Source organism: Schistosoma haematobium, chromosome 2 (assembly GCF_000699445.3).
Source record: "Schistosoma haematobium chromosome 2, whole genome shotgun sequence".
Lineage (NCBI taxonomy): Eukaryota > Metazoa > Platyhelminthes > Trematoda > Strigeidida > Schistosomatidae > Schistosoma > Schistosoma haematobium.
In genome coordinates, this window is record NC_067197.1 from 4038066 (window position 1) to 4058794 (window position 20729).

At 33.2% G+C, this 20729-nt stretch overlaps 1 protein-coding gene across 1 annotated transcript in view; it reads right to left on the minus strand.

Annotated features, from left to right (window-relative positions):
- Positions 1–7878, minus strand: part of MS3_00000223 (uncharacterized protein) — an 88300-nt gene extending 80422 nt beyond the window's left edge. Inside the window, exon 1 of the mRNA XM_051208071.1 lies at positions 7624–7878. The gene's annotated coding sequence lies outside the window, so the exon portion shown is untranslated. The remainder of the gene's footprint in view (positions 1–7623) is intronic.
- Between the last annotated feature and the right edge of the window lie 12851 nt (positions 7879–20729).

Here is a 20729-nt window from a genome sequence, read left to right on the forward strand (position 1 = left end):
TATTTACAATTGTATAGAATATTGAGTTGTTTAGTGAGAATAACTTATAATAAATATGAGTTTTGTTATATATTGGTGAAAGTAATAATGAGAATCTAGAAGCGGTAGACAGCTGTTTATATCTAAGTTCATAATAATGGGTATCAATGACCCTAGATATTATAAATACAATCTACAATCTTTATATAGCTCGGAATCGATCACAATTAAGTAGGTGTATACACTCATTGTCTTCCTTTAAACTATAAGATTAAAATTACTTTCTACCAACTAAATCTTTCTTTCTGTACTATGTTCTTATATGCAATCTTTCTTTTATAGGCGAGATATCCGTCTATCAAACAAAGGACGGGTTTACTGTGCAGCAGTTCGTTCCGTCCTACTTTATGGTAGTGAAACGTGGCCGGTAAGAGTAGAGGATATTTGTAGGTTACTAGTATTTGACCATAGGTGTCTTCGAAATATTGCTCGTATATCCTGAGACCATCGAGTAAGTAACACAGTTGTTAGGAAACGGGTACTAGGTAAGGATGGCAAATCGACTGATGAAGTGGTGAAACTACATCAGTTGAGATGGCTGGGACACGTGTTACGTATGCCCAACGACCGACTGCCTCGACGTGCTATGTTCAGTGGTATAGGAGTAAGTTGGAAGAAAGCTAGGGGCGGCCAAACCAAAACATGGCGCAAGTCCATGAAGTCACTGACAAGTGGACTAAGTCATATAGGTAGGTGTAGACTACTTGGTTGGGGACCACGAGATGATAGCAACCGATGGTTAGAGACCTTGAATGACATAGCTCAAAATCGTTTGCAATGGCGCAGGTGCATCCACTCTTCGTCTTCTCCTAAATTCTAATCTTCTGAATTCTTCATGTCCCTTTCTTTTTTTTCTCTTTCCAAATTTATTTCACTGTATTATACTCCTTGAATAACATCTTCAAACCCTAATTTTTCAGATTACAGCTTATAATTTTACTACATCTAGCACTACGGGATTTGAATCGACCACTGCATCTCGTGCTAATGTGATGTGGCAACTCGAACTGGTGTACGTATGTACGAAGTTCTACGTTGTTACTGACTGACTGAATAAATAAATCTAATGAATTCTACATAATAATGAGATAAATGGTGAAGTAACAGTAAAGATACATATCAAATAAAGATTTATATTATCATGACTGTTCACTGAATAATGACCAATGTCATGTTTGTTTAGATCATAGTACTTATTAATTAAGTTAGAACAGGACCTAATATTTCATACAATATGCTCTGATATTAGACAACTGAACTTTCCTCTAGCACTAAACTAAGCATAACATTGGTGACTACTCAGTAGTCAATCAATGTAGATATGTCAGTCTTACGGAAAGTCTACTGTAACCTGTTGTGATAATCTAAACTGTAAAAAGACTGGGTTATATAGGTTTGAATTCCATGGAGAGTATCAATTTCCTCAAGATCATAGTTACAACTTACTATGAATAAATGTCAACTGGAATAAAACTTAAATCAAGTGTTTCTTATGAACTAGTTTCAAACACTAGACAATAAAATATTTTAACAGTCGAATTCGCGAGCCGATCCATGCTAGACCACCACTGAAAACCTGGAGGCACTGGATGACTGTCTCGTTCTAACACAGGACTTCTCAGTGGAGCACATCCACGACCCCACATGCGAAGCTCAAATCCAATACCTTCGGTCTCGAGCGCGAATGCTTGACCTCTAAACCATTGAGCCAGCAACCAACAGTGTTAATGTCTAACTTCAATCAATCTATGACGCCGAAGGTCCTAGTTTCGAGTCCCTCGTGAGGAATCATGGATGCTCACTGTTTAGGAGTCCCATACTAGGACGACAGTCCAGTGCTTCCAGGTTTTCAATGATGATTTAACTCGGATCGACTCGTGAATTCAACTGTTAAAATACTACAATCCCCACAAATCCCCATGGTGATAATAAAATATTTGTTTATTTATTCAACAATATAAATATTATTGATGAATATATACATATACCTACATATAGCTCATATTTTACTGGCATTTTTTAAAACAATTTTCACAATTATGTAAACCATTTTATTGTCTGATTGTATGCACGTGTCCATGTGAGAGCATTTGGAGGAGAGCTGGCTCTCCGCAATCTCGACCATACCATGGCAGTAAACTGTGGATTGGTTGAAGTTAGACACTAACACCGTTGAATGCCGGCTCAAGGGTCTAGTGGTTAAGCGCTCGCGAGTGAGACCGGGTTAGAATCTCGCGAGACGGGATCGTGGATGTGCACTGCTGAGGAGTCCCACAGTTGAACGAAACGGCCATCCACTGCTTCCACGTTTTCCACGATGGTCTAGCTTCAATTCACTCATGACCTCAACCAATGAAATTAGATATGAATAAGTTAATATCTACCATAAATTTAGTAAATTATTGACTGTTGGTAGATTGAAGCCCATACACAATACTTATAGTGAGTGATTAGAGGAGTTGAGTGATATGGTTCGAAATTAGTTACACTGTGCAATTATGTTAACTCGATATCTTATTCTAAACCTTGGATTAACTATCATATAAAACTGTTAGTTCTTTGGTTACAGCATTCTCTTTTAGAAATTTATTTCTTATGCATTCAGGCTTTCATTACGTTCAACGTTATTTCAGATCCTATGCTTCTTATCCTATTGATATCTTCTTACTGTATTGACATGATATATGAAAACCTTAACTAATCCATATTCATCTTTAGTCCTATATTGCTTACAACTAATTGTGTTGATCAATATTATCCCAATTCAATTAATTGAAGAATTATTCCTCATCGTCTTAAGACATGGACTTCTTAAAGTTTGATTGCATGTAGAGTCGTGGATATACACTGCTATACTAGTATAAAACAACTGTCCAATGCTTTCAGAATATTAGTAATATTTTTATTAAGATCATTCCATGACCTAAACAACATGTGATGTTATTTGGTTTGAAAGTGTAACATCAATTGTCTATCTGGCTCATAGAACAATCTATCATTATTCGTTATTCAGTGATAATATAAAAAGTAATTAAATCAACAATATAGTATAAAACTATTCATGATAGTTCAGTTATTGTCCATAATGTTTGTTTATACAACAAGAGAGAAAGAGACATGTTGTTTACTTAATTCGTCTCATTTAACATTGATTTATATGTTTTGACGACTGTTGACAATGGCACATAGGCGAGTATATTATACATATGCATGTAATATGAACCATGTAGTAAACAATCATATGTAAGTACATGATTTCTTGAATAAAATCAATGATATATATATTCCATTTAATATGTACTCCGTTAGTCATATATATAGAAAGAGAGTGTGTGTATGTGTGTGTGTGTGTGTGACACCTTACAAATGTTTACGCTAATGAAGACAATTTTTTGTTAAAATACTGACTTAGATGTTGAGCCCCAAATTTAACTAGGTTTCCGTGTTATTTACTAATGAAATTGAATAATCTCCATAATCCCTTTTAGTAACTAGTTATGTGCTTATTTGTGACCAACTCTGAAAAGTAATTTCAGAGTTCTAGTGAGAAATCATAACTAATAGAGTTCAACAATGTCAAATGTAAACCGATTATTCACCAAATACATCAGGAGATGGCAGGACGATATAACTAATCGACTAGAGTTAGACATTAACATCGTAAAATCCTGACACTGTTCTTAAGGTTAGGTGCTAGAGAGCGAAACTAAAGATGCTTAGCTTGAGCTCAATCGAATGTATGTACTTCTGAGGAGTCCCTACCAGGATAAAACATCTATTCAGTGCTTCCGGGTTTGCAATGGTTGTCTAACTGCGAACAATTCGTATTCATTATGGAAAAAATACCTATTCGAAATCGATTGTGTTGTATTGATTGTATTATTTAAAAGCGTTTATACTCAGTCAGTCAGTCGACTACAACGTAAGACCAGGCACATATATGGATTGGTCCAAGTTACCCCACCTCATTAGCACAATAAGATGAACACCAAATTCATAGAAGTAGTTACTTCAATGATAAGATTATACTAACAGCACTCAAAATCAAACATGTATAAGATAACAGGTCTCGGATTTTGGCACTAAATTCACTCAACCATGAAAACCAGAAAACTAATTCTTAATCTTAATCATCAACTGTAAATCATAGTTCTTATTTCGTACACACAGGTTCACAACCCTCATTTGGTCCTGGTTATTAAGTGGACACTAACGTCGCTCAAAGGTCGTCCATAAATTATGGTCTCACCAGTTATTCGATTTTCGTTATCATTAATATAATCCCGAATTTAATTAATATATTTTTAATGGCTAAGAATAGTGTATTCAAGACGATTGTTTATTGTCTGATGTGATGAAATTAAATATCTTAACATATTTCTATATTCAACTCAATGAACTAGATGGGTAATATGAGGGTTATTACTAGGTATCAATATTCTTAAAGAATCGTTCATAAGGACAAAACTCTTGTTCAATGTTGCTTAATTTTTGAAAATCCTATAGTGACTGCAAATTGTTGTATGAAATTTTTTATAAATATGTAGTGTCGGCTACTATGTTAAACCCATACAACTTGTTCTAACTTCTGGACAGGCCAATTTATCCATTCTTCTTGAATCACGTCGGGCTCACCATTTTAGTGGCCAGGGATCTGACTCCATTTATATCGTATGAATGATTGTTGTGAAAATATAAATCCTGGTTATCCTCAAATATAATTATCGACTTAAATCACTTTAGTGTATAACGGAATTAAATAAGTCAAATACGAAAATGAATGTTTGAATACGCGTATTTTATACACTCGTTAATCGGAATAATCAGAGAATCGCATCGAAAAAGAGAGAGTGGAGCGAAGCGAAAAGACGCACAATGGAGAAGGCGTGTGAGCCAACTCCACAAAATACACGTATTCAAACATTCATTCTCGTATTTGACTTATTTAATTCCGTTATACACTAAAGCGATTTAAATCGATAGCCAGGATTTATATTTTGACAACAATCATTCATACGATGTAACTGGAATGAGATCCCAGGCCACTAAAGATATACAAAGAACTGGAGTACACTAAATCATTTATTGTTTAATTCACACTTTAACTATGGATTATTTGAAAAAGTAACTTATCAAAAATACAGTTAGTTATTAATGATAATGACACAATTCCTATGACATATGACAGATGATTTGACAAAGTAGATGTTTTTTAAAAACTTAAATCATGTTTGCATTTTACTAGTAGCGGTTAGGTGACTACCTATTGAATGGTACACACTACTGAAATGGGTAATCAAAGACTGAACATGTTAAATCGTTGTAACTTTATTCTACTGATTTACATAAATCTACAGTAATCAACCTTATTAACTTACAGAATATTTAAACGCTTTATACTAATGAATAATATGTCAAAGATTGATACCAGTAATTGATTGGTTGTCAGGATGAAAAATAAAAATATTCTCTGTTGTAATTATCAGGATCACCGGAAAAGTAATAGTGAGGTTAGACAAAGCGTATTAGGGAACGATGGTAAATCAGTTGATGGAGTTGTAAATCTTCATCGACTGAGATGGTTGAGCCACGTGTTATGTATGCCTGAACACCGATTACCACGACACACAATGCTGACTAGTATTGGGGATGGTTGGAATGAAATTAGGGACGGCCAAAGCAAAACGTGGTATCAATGCTTCACTTCACTAACTTTTAGTCGTAGTCATGTTGGTAGATTTGGAGTAGTTTGTTGGGGTCCGCGTGACTAACGCAATTAGTAGTAGTTGGAGACTGTGTGTGTCATGGTTCGGAATCGATCACAATGGCGTGGGTGTTTACACACAAACAAACTCTCTCTCTTTTCCCTTAAGCCGTGAGATTAAATCGCTTTATGTCTTTCGTTCTACGAACTAATTCTTCCTTCTTGTCCTTATATGCAATCTTTGTTTTATATATTACTATTGTTGAAACAACTACTTCTATGAATTTTATGTTCATCTTGTTATGCTAATGAAGTATGGCAACTTGGATCGATGCATATATGTACTTGGTCCTATGTTGCAGCTGACTGACTGTTGTAATTATCATCAGTTAAGTTTGACTTGATAAATCCAAAGAATTGGATCATTGAATAGATTAATTTTATATATCGACAATGATCTAATTTAGTAACAGAATGTTCTAAAAATTTCAACCATAGATTTTTATTCGTTTAAACCATTTAATAATATAATTTAATCTAATCGTTAATAAATGATGTTTAATATTGTCAACCATTGAACATTTTTTTAGTCATTATTATTCTTAGAATGATTGACTATTGACTGTTGTTAAATATTAAAAAACTTTACAAACAAACCTACAACAACTAAAAAAGTAACTTGACATTTTCTCTTTCTACCATAATCCTCCAGCTAGATTATTTCCATTCACAATTATTATTATTATTATTATTATTATTAGTAGTAGTAGTAGTAGTAGTAGTAGTAGTAGTAGTAGGAAGAGGAGGAGGAGGAGGAGAGGAGAAAGAGTAATAGTAATAACCTTACTTTAGATGTTAAAAACCAACTGTTACCAAATTTTTTCTTTCTTAAAGAATGTAAAACTGTATAGACAAAGTTTTACATATGTTGTATATTTCCCCTCTTTTTTTTGTTTTAAAGAGGAAAAAGGGAAAAAACAGATAAATAATTCAAAGGAAAAAACTGTTTTTATTCCTAAAAAGATAAAAACCCACATAAAAAAATTTTAATGGTAATAATCTAATGATTACTAAATTTCTCTATGTAACAACCCATGTATGTATCTATGTATGTATGTCTATATTTATGTGTGTATGTATCCGTGTATATAGATATGCGTGTGTGTGTGTGTAACTGAGTGAATGTGTAATAATATTAAAAATTAAAAAAAAGAAAAGAAAAAGGTAGCCTTGTTATCATCTCAATGAGATTATCATTCCTGAATCAAAACATAAACACCTAATACAGATATTATATCAGAAACTGATGTATAAATGACACAACAACTTAAATGTTTGCTTGTTTGTTCGTTTCTCTTTTCCTAATGAAAAAAAAATATTTAAAAAGAAAAAAACAAACAAACTACGCGAACATTAAACTTCTGTGTGTGTGTGTGTGTGTTTAAAGAAAGAAAGCCGATAGTTCTTGTGTTACATTTCTTTAAAAAAAAAGAATAAAGTAATGAATAGGAACATTTCTTGTACCTTGACTACTTACTTTCTTATAGACGAAAACAAAGTCATAAAACACATATATGTATGGTACCATCCACTTTTTTTTCTTCTTTGGGTACAAGAAAGTACTTTATCTATTGTCAGTTCTTTTGAAGAATTTGCGTAAGTGTAAATAGTATTACATTGGTAAGAATAGAAGATAACCAACGACAACTATGTTTTACATACATGTTTACAAAAAAAAGGAATTATGAATAAAGCTTAGATTACTATAAATGATGATTAAGTTAAAGCTTTTTTTTCTAATTTTTAATACTCTAGGTAATAGATGATAAATAGTTCTAGAAAGAATCATAGACAAAATGTAAACGTAATGAGTGACTTACTTTTACAGTTTTTGTATATCCATTTATATATATATATATATATGAATTTATCCATTCAGTTTAAAACATTTAAGATCAAACATCTTTTTTCTCTTGTTTTATTCCAATAATTATTGATTTCCATTGATTATGTTCCGCTTTTTTTGTTGTTGTTGTTGGTAAATATTATGATTTAAAAGACAAATAATCACCATGTAACCATGTCGTCGTAATAATAGTAGTAGTGGTAATTCACAAGTTTTTTTTCATTTTCATCTCTGTCACACACAAAAAAAAATTAAATAATGGTGCACAATGCAGACAATTTAACTGAATTCAAGGTCATTCAAAAATTAACCAATAGGGATTCAGAGATTATATTAATTCAATCAACCAATCACAAGAATTGAGTCATCTTGATTAGTTTCGAATGTGATTGGTTAATAAATATACAACTGATGAGATATTGATATCAGAAGGGGTTTTCGGGAGATTGTACTAATTTCAATAGTTGAGATCATAAGTCAGTTGAAGGTAGACCACTATGGAAAACCTGGAAGCACTAGACGACCATTTCGTCCCATCGTGAGCGTCATCAGCAGTGCACATCCACGACGATGTTAATCTTTACTTGAATCTACCGATTTATTTTTAGGACTACATTTGACCAGTGTCATATTGGTATATATTCATCCTATGTGGATTGCCTCGATATTGCTTTGATTCACAAAAATTCCGAGCAAACATGGATAATGGCTAGCAGTAGAATCCAAAACGTGCGTTTCGTCTTATTTGAGACTCGTCAGCTGGATCTACTTACATCTCAGAGTTGATATTCACTTTAAGACTCGAACATAGCAACGTTTGCCATCGCGTTATCCACTTAGCTACTGAGTCCTGATAGCCACTTGCTTATGCGATGGGGTGAAGTTTAAATTCACTTGGTATTGATTCCTTGAATCTTCCCATTTTTATTTAGGACTGCAACTGATCAGTCTATTTGTTTAATATACAACTGGTCTTGAATTTACTTCGTTGTTGGCTAGATTGCAAGAATAATTATGATCAGGATGGGGTTTCTGAAGATTGTAGTAATGTTAACAAACGAATTTATGAGTCGAGTCGCATACTAGGACGAAACAGCCGTTCGGTGCTTCAAGGTTTTCAACGGTGATCTAGCTTACATTGATTCATGAATTCAACTATACAAAAATAATTCTCATGCTGTAATGTATGTAAACAAAATATAAACCGTATATGACCTTAAGTGGAAACTATTAATTCATTTTACTAATTTTTTTAAAATATAGATTTCGGAATCATTTACAACATCAGTTCTGAGATACTTGTACATCCAGTTGATAAGCTCCAAATAGTATGAAATGCGCGTCATGGATTCCACTGATAGCCACTATCAATCTTTGACATAACAGTCTGCTTTTCATAGGATTTTCTTGGATGATTTCTACATAAGCACAGAGTGACAATCTTTATACAATGCAATAAAATTATTAATCATGTTGTGTTAACTTTTTGTCTTGCTAAAAAGACTAATAAATTTATGAAAATACACTTATGAATATGAATTTTTTAATGTTCAAGACAAGGAATCTTAGATGAATAGAAGTGAAAGATCTATTGTTCAGTTCACTTGGGGTCCATGTTACTAGTATTGGTTGGAGACTCTTGGTGACATGGCTCAGAATCGATCACAATGGTGTAGGTGTATACACTCTCTGTCTTCCTTTAAGCTATGAGATTAAAATCGCTTCATATCTTTCTTTCTACGAATTAATTCTTTCTTCCTGTACTATATCCTTATTGCAATCTTTCTTTTATATATTTCCACCACTGAATTAACTACTTCTACGAATCCGATGTTCATTTTACTGTGCTAATGAGGTGTGGCAACTCCGACCGATGCACACATGTGACTCTTTATCCAATACCATAGGTTTGTTTTCAGTGATAAACTCTGAGCAGGGAACATACTAAATCTCGAGAAATTTCCCACTTGTGCAAACATCTTATTTCTGAATATTCGAAAAATGTATTTGAATTATGTACAAACTGTATTAGTTGACGTCCATACTCATCAGCTTATGTTTACGATGAGCCTTGCTTCTATGATTTTGATATGTGAAATTTATTGTAATCTCCTAGTATTATTATTCCTATGGACAGATAAGGAGAAAAGCATACGAATCACCACGTTATCACTTCTTGATTCTCTCATGAACCAGATTCGTCATAGGTTGTAGATGTCTAATGAAAGTATGTGTGTATATGCGGTCAGTGAATACAATTAGTGAATAAATAGAAAAATTAAAACAGGGCAATTTATAACAATAAATACGGATTTTGAACAGTAGTACCTCAATAATAGTAAGTATGCCGTTAGGTCTGAAGGTTTTGAGTTCGATTCCATGTAATGCTTCTGAGTAGGCAACATCGAAAACACACAAATCAGTACGAAGAAGCTGCTATGTATTTCTCAACTTTGACGAAATTTACATTTACATCCTTAAAATGGTTATTTTTCAACATCATGGAGTTTAATGATAATAACATAAACTAGATAAAATATGGTTAGCAGTAACATCCAGAATACTTGTTTCATCCTAATCGGAAATCATCAATGTTTAAAGTAAAAACTATCGACTTCAATACCCAATCTGAGCATCAAATTTGAGATTCATGTATATCTGAATCTCAAATAAGATTAAATGAGTGTCCTGAATTTCACTACTAGATGTAATTCATCCATTTCCTCCTCCAAAAAAGGACTAATTTCAACATTCATACATCAAGGCAATCTAGCCAAGATGCACATCTCCCACTAAAGACTGATCAGAATTTCGTCGTGAATATCAATAACAGGACAATTCAATCCTTAATAATTAAGATAATAATAATAATCTACCAAAATCTTTAATCAATAGTGCAATGGCCATCCAGTACTTCCAGGTTTTCCATGGTGATCTAGCTTCAATCGATTCATGATCTCAACTATTAAAATCAATAATGAATCAAAATTTAGTACCGAACATGGATGAATTTTCTTAGATGTTTATCTTTTGTCACGTTGTTTACATAGTTTCTTTTAAAAAATCCCCCCCCAAAAAAGAGCAAACGATGATATTTGAAGGAAGTTAATCAACCAAATTATACGTGACAATTAAACATAAATAAATATACAATAGGTTCAATGTTTGTTTGTTTTTCCAATCAAAATTTAATTATTTTTAGACAACTATTTATTTCTAAAACATAAATTATGATTTATCAAATTGAATTAGATTTAATTATTTAAAGTGTCAAGTAAATATGCTCACTAGTGACTCATTTCAAGAGGTAGTTCATGGAGTTCTGGAATGAGAAGTAGTGACCAGTGGAGTTCAACCAGGTCTGTTGTAGAGGCAGTTAATCACTGAAGACAATGGTGGATTTATCGATGAATTTAGTGGATTAGTTGAAGTTAGACATTAACATGGTTGGATGCCGGCCGACTCAGTGGTCTAAATATTAAGCGTTCGCGCGCGAGACTGATAAGTCCTGAGTTGGGATCTCGCGAGACGGTCGTTCAGTGCATCCATGTTTTCCATGGTGGTCTAGCTTAGATCAAATCATAAAATCGACTGTTAAAATTATAAAGATGAGTTAATCTTAATAATAGTTTTCATTATGAATTAACATAAGGGTAGAAGCAGAATAAGGTGAATATCCAAAGATGCATGATGATTCCATGTCACTGTTCGTTTATCTGTAAAGTTATCAACTCCTTATATTTTTAAAGCCTATTATACATTTTATCACGAATATCAAAGATTCATCAATTATTTTATGGAAGAATAGTTTAAGAACTAAACTCCGCCTGTAGCTCTTCTAGAGTCACTGCCGGTCCCAAGCCCGAGTAAAAGAGGAGGGTTGGGCATGGGGTTAGCGTCCCCATCCCGTAGAAAACTAATTCGCTAAAAAAAAACGCTTACCAGGAAAAATAATTCAAGTAAGTAATTAAGTAAGTTTAAGAACTAAGTTCATTAATGAATAGTTACATAATGAACTCATAGTTTGAATAAAACATTGTAATTAATATCTGAATTAGTTGACTACCTCCAACCACCATCTTAACCCAACGTAATACACACAATTTCAAGTCACCTGGATTAGTGGCTACATTGCAAAATGATCAGTAGGATTCAAACTGCACTAAGAAGGACTTGACATACATTACATTAATCAATCAATTGTAAATTATTTGAACTGTGATATGATTTCAAATACATAACAATGATTGTTGTGTTAATGAGGTATAGAAACTTGGACTGATGCACATATATGCCGGGTCCTATGTTGTAGCTGACTGACTGACATAACAATGAACTCCAATTCAGTAGTTTAAAAGAATTATATTCATCATAAGAACTAAAGTTTCACTCATTAACTCTGTATTACAAATGCATGTAATCATAAAACTTTGTATGAAAACTAAACACTTGTTCAGTAGTACATTGTTGTTTACAGTCTTAGATCGAGTTAAATACTACAACTCTATAAGTAAGTAAGTAAGTAAGTAAGTAAGTAAGTAAGTAAGTAAGTAAGTAAGTAAATAAGTAAGTAAGTAAGTAAGTATGTAAGTAGGTAAGTAAGCAAGTAAGTAAGTAAGTAAGCAAGTAAGTAAGTAACTGGTTAATTCATTACCAATTGATGAATGAGTCAATTTCAAATCAAATTTTTGTTTGTTTTTTTGTCGAAATTTTTTTATTTATTTATTTAATTTTAAAATAGTTAAATGCTAATTTTTGTTTGTTTCTTCTTGTAGATTTTAGTTACTATGCTACTATTAGATTGTTACGGTTGTTTACATGATCTTATAATTCATTCATGCAGTTGTACAGATGCAAATTAACAGTCATATCTATATTTATGTACATAGACATGTGTACACACACACACAAACAAACAAACAAAAACACATACATACATAGATATGTACACAAACACGAATGTAAAACAAATAAGCAAACAAGAGATTTTGATGGAATATTCACATTTTTATTAAAAGAAAATGTACTTCTCTAATCAAATTATAAGAACATAGACTTGAATGGGTTTTTTTTTCAATTTTCATTAAAAAGAAAAAAAGAGATAGAAATGAACAAAGAAAGGTTAGACACTAACACCATTGGATGCTGGCTCAGTGTTCCAGTAGGTTAAGCGTTCGCGCGCGAGACGGAAGGCCCTACGTTCAAATCCCGCGGGCGAGATCGTGGACACGCACTGTTGAGGAGTCCCACAATAGGATGAAACGGCCGTCCATTACTTCCAGGTTTTCAATGGTGGTCTAACATCAATCGGTTCATGAACTCAGTCAAAGAAAAACCTGAAAATGTATAATTAATTCAACAACAGAAAATAAATATAAACAAATTACAATAAAGTACACTGATAATGATGATGTTTTGTTTTGTATTTTGTATCGATTTCCCTCTTAGTATAGAACTTTTTAAGGCGAGTCTATAATTTATGGACGAATCAATCAGATTTAGGATGACAGGTCTTAGATTTTTGCGCGAAATTCATTCATTCTGTCGGTTAAATAGCGTTCTGACATTTTAGGTGATGTCAGTTCTTGGTGAAAACCAGAAATCTAATTCCTAATCTTATCCATCAACTGTAATTCATATTCCTTACTCTTTATACTGTTTTATAACCATCATTTAACCCTAGTAAGTCAGTGGACATTCCTAAGGTCACTTTAGTGTCACTAAAGGTCGTCCATAAGTTATAGTCTAACCCTTTTTAAATACCACCTGACTGTACATATACTACTGGATTAAATATTCACCTGTTGGACACTTTTCACATTACGACTAGTCATAATGTGGATAACTCGTTGATGATACTAAAAAATATGATATAATTCAATGAATTAACTAAAACGAGGAATAGCTTAATGGTAACATCTGAAAATATGGAGCTAGTTAACATTATTTCCCTCAAGATCATGGGTACGACGACATGAAGAATGCTAATTAGCACGAAACTAAGGTTCATAGTTTTTGTAGACCACCTAATTATTAGCTGGTTACCTAAATTAGTTAATCTTATGTGTAATTCACATGGTAAACAAGCTTTTTCCATTCAGTATAAGAAAAAGAATAATTAAAAGCTTACACGGTAATGAATGATCCAAATTTTAAAAAAAACACAATCATAAAATCTGTTAGTACTCATCACAATATGTGTTGCGATATGCAATGTGAAGTTGGGTTATCAATGCTTAGTAGTAGTAGTAGTAGTAGTAGTAGTAGTAGTAGTAGTAGTAGTAGTAGTAGTAGTAGTAGTAGTAGTAGTAGTAGTAGTAATAGTAGTAGTAATATTAGTATCTAACTGCGCTAACTGAAGTATTTGAATTATGGCTCTTACAAACAACCGGATGTATGAGATTCAAAAGTTTTCAAAACTAATCTGTTTTTGTCAAATAAATGTTTTACTTCAGCTTGCGCAAATTCTCGATTAGTATCAGATCAATTATTAAAAAGCTCCTTTAAGTAATTGTCATCTCACTTGTCGGAATTCCTCGTGGATTGAATCCTTTGATCAGATACACGAAGAAGGACTTTCAATTTGATTAATGTTCAACCAATAAGACCTTCACGGTGAGACTATAATTTATGAACAAACCGATCGAATTTCAGATAACAGATCTTGGATTTTGGCGCTAAATTCATTCATTTGTCTAAATACTACTTCGGCATGATATCTGATGTCAGTTAATGACAAAAACCCCAAATTTAATTCCTGACCCTAACTATCAGCTGTAAATCACAATTCTAATTCGGCACACAGGTTTATAACCCTCATTTAACACTCGTAAGTAGGTGAACATTTTCAAGCTCACTTCAATGTTGCCCACAGGTCGTCTCAACAACCACCACTAATCTTATCAATTCAATCAATGATAGTTTTAAATTCAAGATCATCATCATTTTCAATAATGTAAAATTCTAGTAGAATACGCACATTCAGTATTGATTTCCTTATAGGAACTATTCACCTTTTTCTTCTGCTCATAAATTATTGGCACCCTGTCTTTGAATCATTTCGACAATTCAATGTATGTGATCATCAAACAGATCATTTATTTTGTCCAGTCAATATTTCACTCGTACTGGTGGTCAATTGTGAATTTCTCCGCGATTATCAATTCTCCTGAGATTTAGAACAGCATATATTAACGAAGAATATTGTTTCACCTTAGATTACAAATATACTTCCCTGATAAGTGCTAACTAACATGAATTCTAGATTTTCAGATCTTCCTATCGACTACCACTAACCAGTTAACATCGAAACATGGTGTACACCACATTATAGCCACTATAAACCTTATTGAAATTTGGATCAACTCTGAAAACTATTAGACAAACATGATATTATCAGAAGGGTTTTTGTGGATATTATAGTAATTTCAATGGTTAAGATCATAAGTCAATTGAAGCTAGACAACCATGGGGAACATGGGAGCACTGGTATCTGATATGAATCAACATATTCTCACTAGTGACTAGATTCAACAGATACTTCTCGGAGTTCTAGTGAGAAGTAGTGACCAGTGGAGTTCAACCAGGTCTGTTGTAGAGGCAGCTAACCACTGAAGACAATGGTGGATTTATCGATGAATTTAGTGGATTGGTTGAAGTTAGACATTAACACAGTTGGATGCCGGCCGACTCAGTGGTCTATAGTTTACTCGTTCGCGCGCGACACTGATAGATCTTGAGTTCGTGTATGCTCACTGTTGAGGAGTCCCACAATAGGACGAGACAGTCGTCCAATGCTTCCATGTTTTCCATGGTGGTCTAGCTCATAATCTCAAACATTCAAAACATAATCTTATTAACTATTCAGAGATCAATCAATGTTTACTTAGTCAATTCTTAAAAGATAATAAATATAATAAACTAGTAATGCTTCATTCATTTATTTTCAATAACGCTGACTTATTATCTCACTGCTTAATCAATAACCATGACAACATTATATTCTTATGATATATTGTAGAAATCCTAAATGTTACATCATCGACATGAAAGATAATTATCATAGATATGACAGAATTAATTTGGTTGAATAAGATCTATATTCAATTAGATGAGATAATTTAAACAACTGTCAACAGGTTGACATGAAATGTGCTTTAAGAATAATTATTTTGATTGTAAATCAGTCGCACCGATTGAATACACCATGTAATTAGATAAACAAATGTCAGTTTACACATATAAATCTTATCAAAATGGCGATAAGATTTATATTGTTTGTTTTAACTGACCTAAATAATTAAGAAGTTTGTATATATATATGTGTGTGTTAACCATATAGGCCACAATGGCATAGCTGTATGTTCATTATCTATGTAGAAAGTATTCGTCTATGAATAATTTATAAACTCTTTGATATGTCTGAATAGAATCATTGATAGTAAGTGAAAAAGGTCATGATATAGTCGATGATAGGAAATGATGATAAAATGATGACATTACAATTACAATTAAGCTAATGAGTTTTATAGAATGTGATCAACAAATTGTTATGTGTTCAATTTAGTTTGCTTTTATTTGTCAACACTAGAATAATTAACGTGCATGGAGGACAGCACACAGACTCGTTCGAAGTAAAGACCGGTGTCAGGCAAGGTTGCTTACTCTCACTCTTTCTCTTTCTCTTGGTAATCGACTGCATCATGAAGACGTCGATATCTTGGGGAGGAGGAGCATGGGATACAGTGAACAGATAGAATGCAATTGGACGATCTAGACTTCACAGATGATCTAGCTCTTCTATCGCACATGCAACAACAAATCCAGCAGAAAACGACCAGTGTAGCAGCAGCCTCAGCAACAGTAGGTCTCAATATACACAAAGGGAAAAGCAAGATTCTCCTATTCAACACAGCATGCACCAATCCAGTCACATTTGACGGATAAGATTTGGAAGAGGTGAAAACCTTTACATATTTGGGCAGCATCATTGATGAACACGTGGATCTGATGCAGACGCGAAGGCGTGGATCGGCAAATCAAGAGCAGCGTATCTACAAGTGAAGATCATCTGGAATTCAAAACTATTATCAACCAACATCAAAGTCAGAATCTTCAATACAAATGTCAAGACAGTTCTATTGTATGGGGTGGTAACTTGGAGAACTACGAAAGCCGTCATCCAGAAGATATAATCGTTTATTAACAGTTGTCTACACAAAATACTTTGGATTCGTTGTCCAGACACTATAAGCAACAACCTAGTGTAGGAAAGAAGTTATTCACCAATGATATCATAAGTTTATTGAATAATATTCAATGAACAGTCAGTCAGCAGTCATAAAAGAGTAAAATCTGTACATTTTACTCAGAAGAAACTATGAACTGAGATATTAACTGTTAGGAATGCGCAAATATTCGTTGACATAGTTTGTAGAGACCCAGAGAAAGGCTGAAAATCTTTTATCCAGTCAGTATTGAGTGAAAGTTTCACAGAAACATCTAGGAAATCGAATGATTAATTGTCATCTTTTAATACAATCACTGTCTAGATCGTCACCATTTTTAGTATGATTACCGAAAGTGCTACAACACCAAAGTCACTTGAAAATTCACAAATACACTCCATCTCCTGTAAATTATTAATCCTCTAGTGAGGCATCCTATTCACATTCTGTGCCTTTTCTGCTTTATTCCAGTCTAAATGTCCGGATAGTGGAACATTATAGAATTCAGTTAGCACATTAATAACAAACACTCAAACAACAGATTTATTATTTGTTGATATTTTCAGTACATTAAATGATCGACTGTGATCTTTCCATACAGCTGGTCACATAACTGTTTACCACGAGAAATGTATGCCATCATTTATGCAAGTAAACAGTGAAGAAAACTGTTAGATGAAAATAACTGTCCATTTCTCACTTATACGAATATTATCATCAAGCTGTTCAGATATTAGTATAGGGAATATGTGAAGACTGTAGAATCTTCATAGTTTAAATCGCCACCATTAGATACTTGGAATTACTGGACGGTCATTTCGTTATTGTTTGGGACTTACGTAGTGCACACTCTCGAATACCAACACAGAAAACCAAATCTAGCACATTCATTCTCCCTCACGCATACCTAACCTCTACATCACAGAGCTAGTATCCAATGGTCATAATATATAACTTCAATCAATTAAAAATACTGTGTAACCTAGGTCCATTGTGTGTGGTGATTAGCTGTTTCAAACCCTACTCGGACTGAATTTCATTGGTCACAGCTTCTCACTAGGACTCGAAAAGTTAAACTTTGAAACTAGTCACTGATGAACAAATGATTAGTATTCATGTTAGAAATTTGTGATGATTGTAGAATTTTCATTGTTTAAATTATCAAATCTTAGTTGAACTACTATTGAAACCTCAGAAACATTGACTTGTTCTTTCGTCCTAATATGCAACTTCTCATCAGTACGGAATGTGTTGCAATCAAATGACAGAGGATTGTTGATAAGTTTATTGGTTAACCGATTGTTCTACAGTTTATTATTTTACATCAATCGATAAAAATAATACTGGCAAATCGACTGAATATTTGTCATTCTACCTACAGTACAGAAGAATTAATAACTAAAAAAGTTGAATGGAAATAACCTGTGAACATGTTCATCATCATGTGGTAGAAAAAAACACAACCACTTTATCCCCATTTTAACAACAACAACAACACGATGATGTTCACACTTACCTTCTATAATAAAATGAAATATGATTGCACATTTTAAGTTATTCACCCCTCTCCCCAATAGTATCTTGTTATTGTTAGTTGTGGTAATGATGCTTTTTAGGTACAGTTAGAATTGATAATTTTGTTTGTACCTATCACAATTCATGTTCTTGATCTATTTCTCTTTGTATCTACCATCCATCCACCCACCCACCCACCCACCTACCTACCCCTTTATTCAAACATATTCATGTAAATATCACACATCGATGTATGGATAAGTTGATTTTATCATCCATTCAGTTTAGTATTATGCATCAATGAGCACGTAATTTGTGATGAATGACAGTTTATTAGTTTATTTCTATTTCACTTACATTTATATACATTCACAAATTATTCATACAAACTAATGGTGAAAGATACATTATTTTTATCAATTATATCAATCATAAACTTGTTTGATAAAAGAAAAATTCATAGAATTTGTACTTATACTTCTATCTGAAGTTTGTGCTGATGATATTCGTTTAGAAGAATGATGAAAAGTCCACGACCAAACCATCTAGCTCAGAGAACAAAACTCCATCAAAATCATGCACTTGAGCTACAAATCTTCTCCACTTGTACTTTTTTAATAGAACTCTTTACCCCCTCTAACAAACACTTTCTCTGATTCTATATAAAAACAATTCACAAAAATAATTTGTAGATTCTCGGTGTACAAAGTTATGAACAGAATTTATGACATCATTGTTTCATTTATGTATATGAATTCACTTAATGAAATGTAGTTTGAAAATGTATTACGTATATTTAATCATTATCTACTTAGATTTGAGAAGTTGACTAGGGGTAGTAATAGTAAATTAAAAGAAGTTTAGAAGCGGTCAAACCAAGAAATCACACTATATGGTAAATGTTCATGTAACTATCATGACACATGAATGGAGATCTTGGGATGGCATGTTTCGAAATCGGTTGCACTGACACAAATTCACTTACTTTTTGTCTTTCTTTAAATTCTGAATTTCAAAACTATTTTATACTTGTATGCTGATAATATTATTTAATCTTATTTTTAATTATTATCAGAAGAGGGTTTAGTGCAGATTTTAGTAATTTAATGGTTGAATTCATGAATCAAATGAAGCTAGACAATCATGGAAGCATTGGACAGTCGTCTCGTTCTAGTATGGGACTCCTCAGAAGTGCGCATCCACGATCCCACACCGCAGGACCCGAACACAAGACCTATTAGTCTCGCGCGCAAACGACTAACCTTTAGACCAATGAGTCGGCCAGCATCCAACCATGTTAATGTCTAACTTCAACCGATACACAAAATTCATCTATACATCCACCACTGTCTTCAGTGATTAGCTACCTCTACAACAGACCTGGTTGAACTCCACCGGTCACTACTTCTCATTAGAACTCCAAGAAGTATCTGTTGAATTCAGTCACTAGTGAGCACATGATTATTCGTTACTATCACTTTTACATTTTCAGTCAGTTCTTCATCTTTCTCATTCTCGTCAAATGGACAATTATCTTTCAAACACATGATTTCATCTTACTATCTATCGACTGTTATGCAGCCTTCTTTTTGACACTTGGAATTATGTAATCGTCCTATTTTTTTAATAGAATATTTCATTAGTTAATTAACTACATATATATGTTTGTAAAGATGGATAGTGGCTAGCGTGGAATCCAGGACGCGCGTTTCATCCTATTTGGAACTCATCAATTGGATGTACCTGCATCTCAGAGTTGATCTTCACTCTGAGGCTCGAACCCCGTGCCATTTGCTTCAAACGCCATCGTATTATCCACTTAGCTACTGAGTCAATATCGGCGCAATACGCACAGTACGCACATATGCCAATAATCGACTTATCAGTTGCAGTTCTAAACATCAATGGGAATATTCAAGTAAAACAGTATCAAGTGAATTATGACTGTAAAGTATGAGTAAATGATATCGCCAAAAAAAGGTTTTCTTCGCTAAATTGTCCTCAATTCTTTTTCAATGATACCATGGGTTTATTTCATAAAATACATTATAACTGAATTGAACAAATTTCCATAGAATTCTCATCTAAAACAAATATCGTAAGAATACAACTTGCACATTACAAATTCTTATCTGAATATACCAATAGCATAGTGATTTTGTAGTGAACGAGGACACAAGTGGAGTAAACCAAATGCACCTGAATACAAAATCACAAAATTACGTTTAATACTTCATTTGCAAAATGTTTATCAATTGTCTCAGACTTTGCTGTTCTTTCATTTATATACCAATCAATCTCTGTTCCCATTCACTTCTATTCGATCTTCCCATCTTTC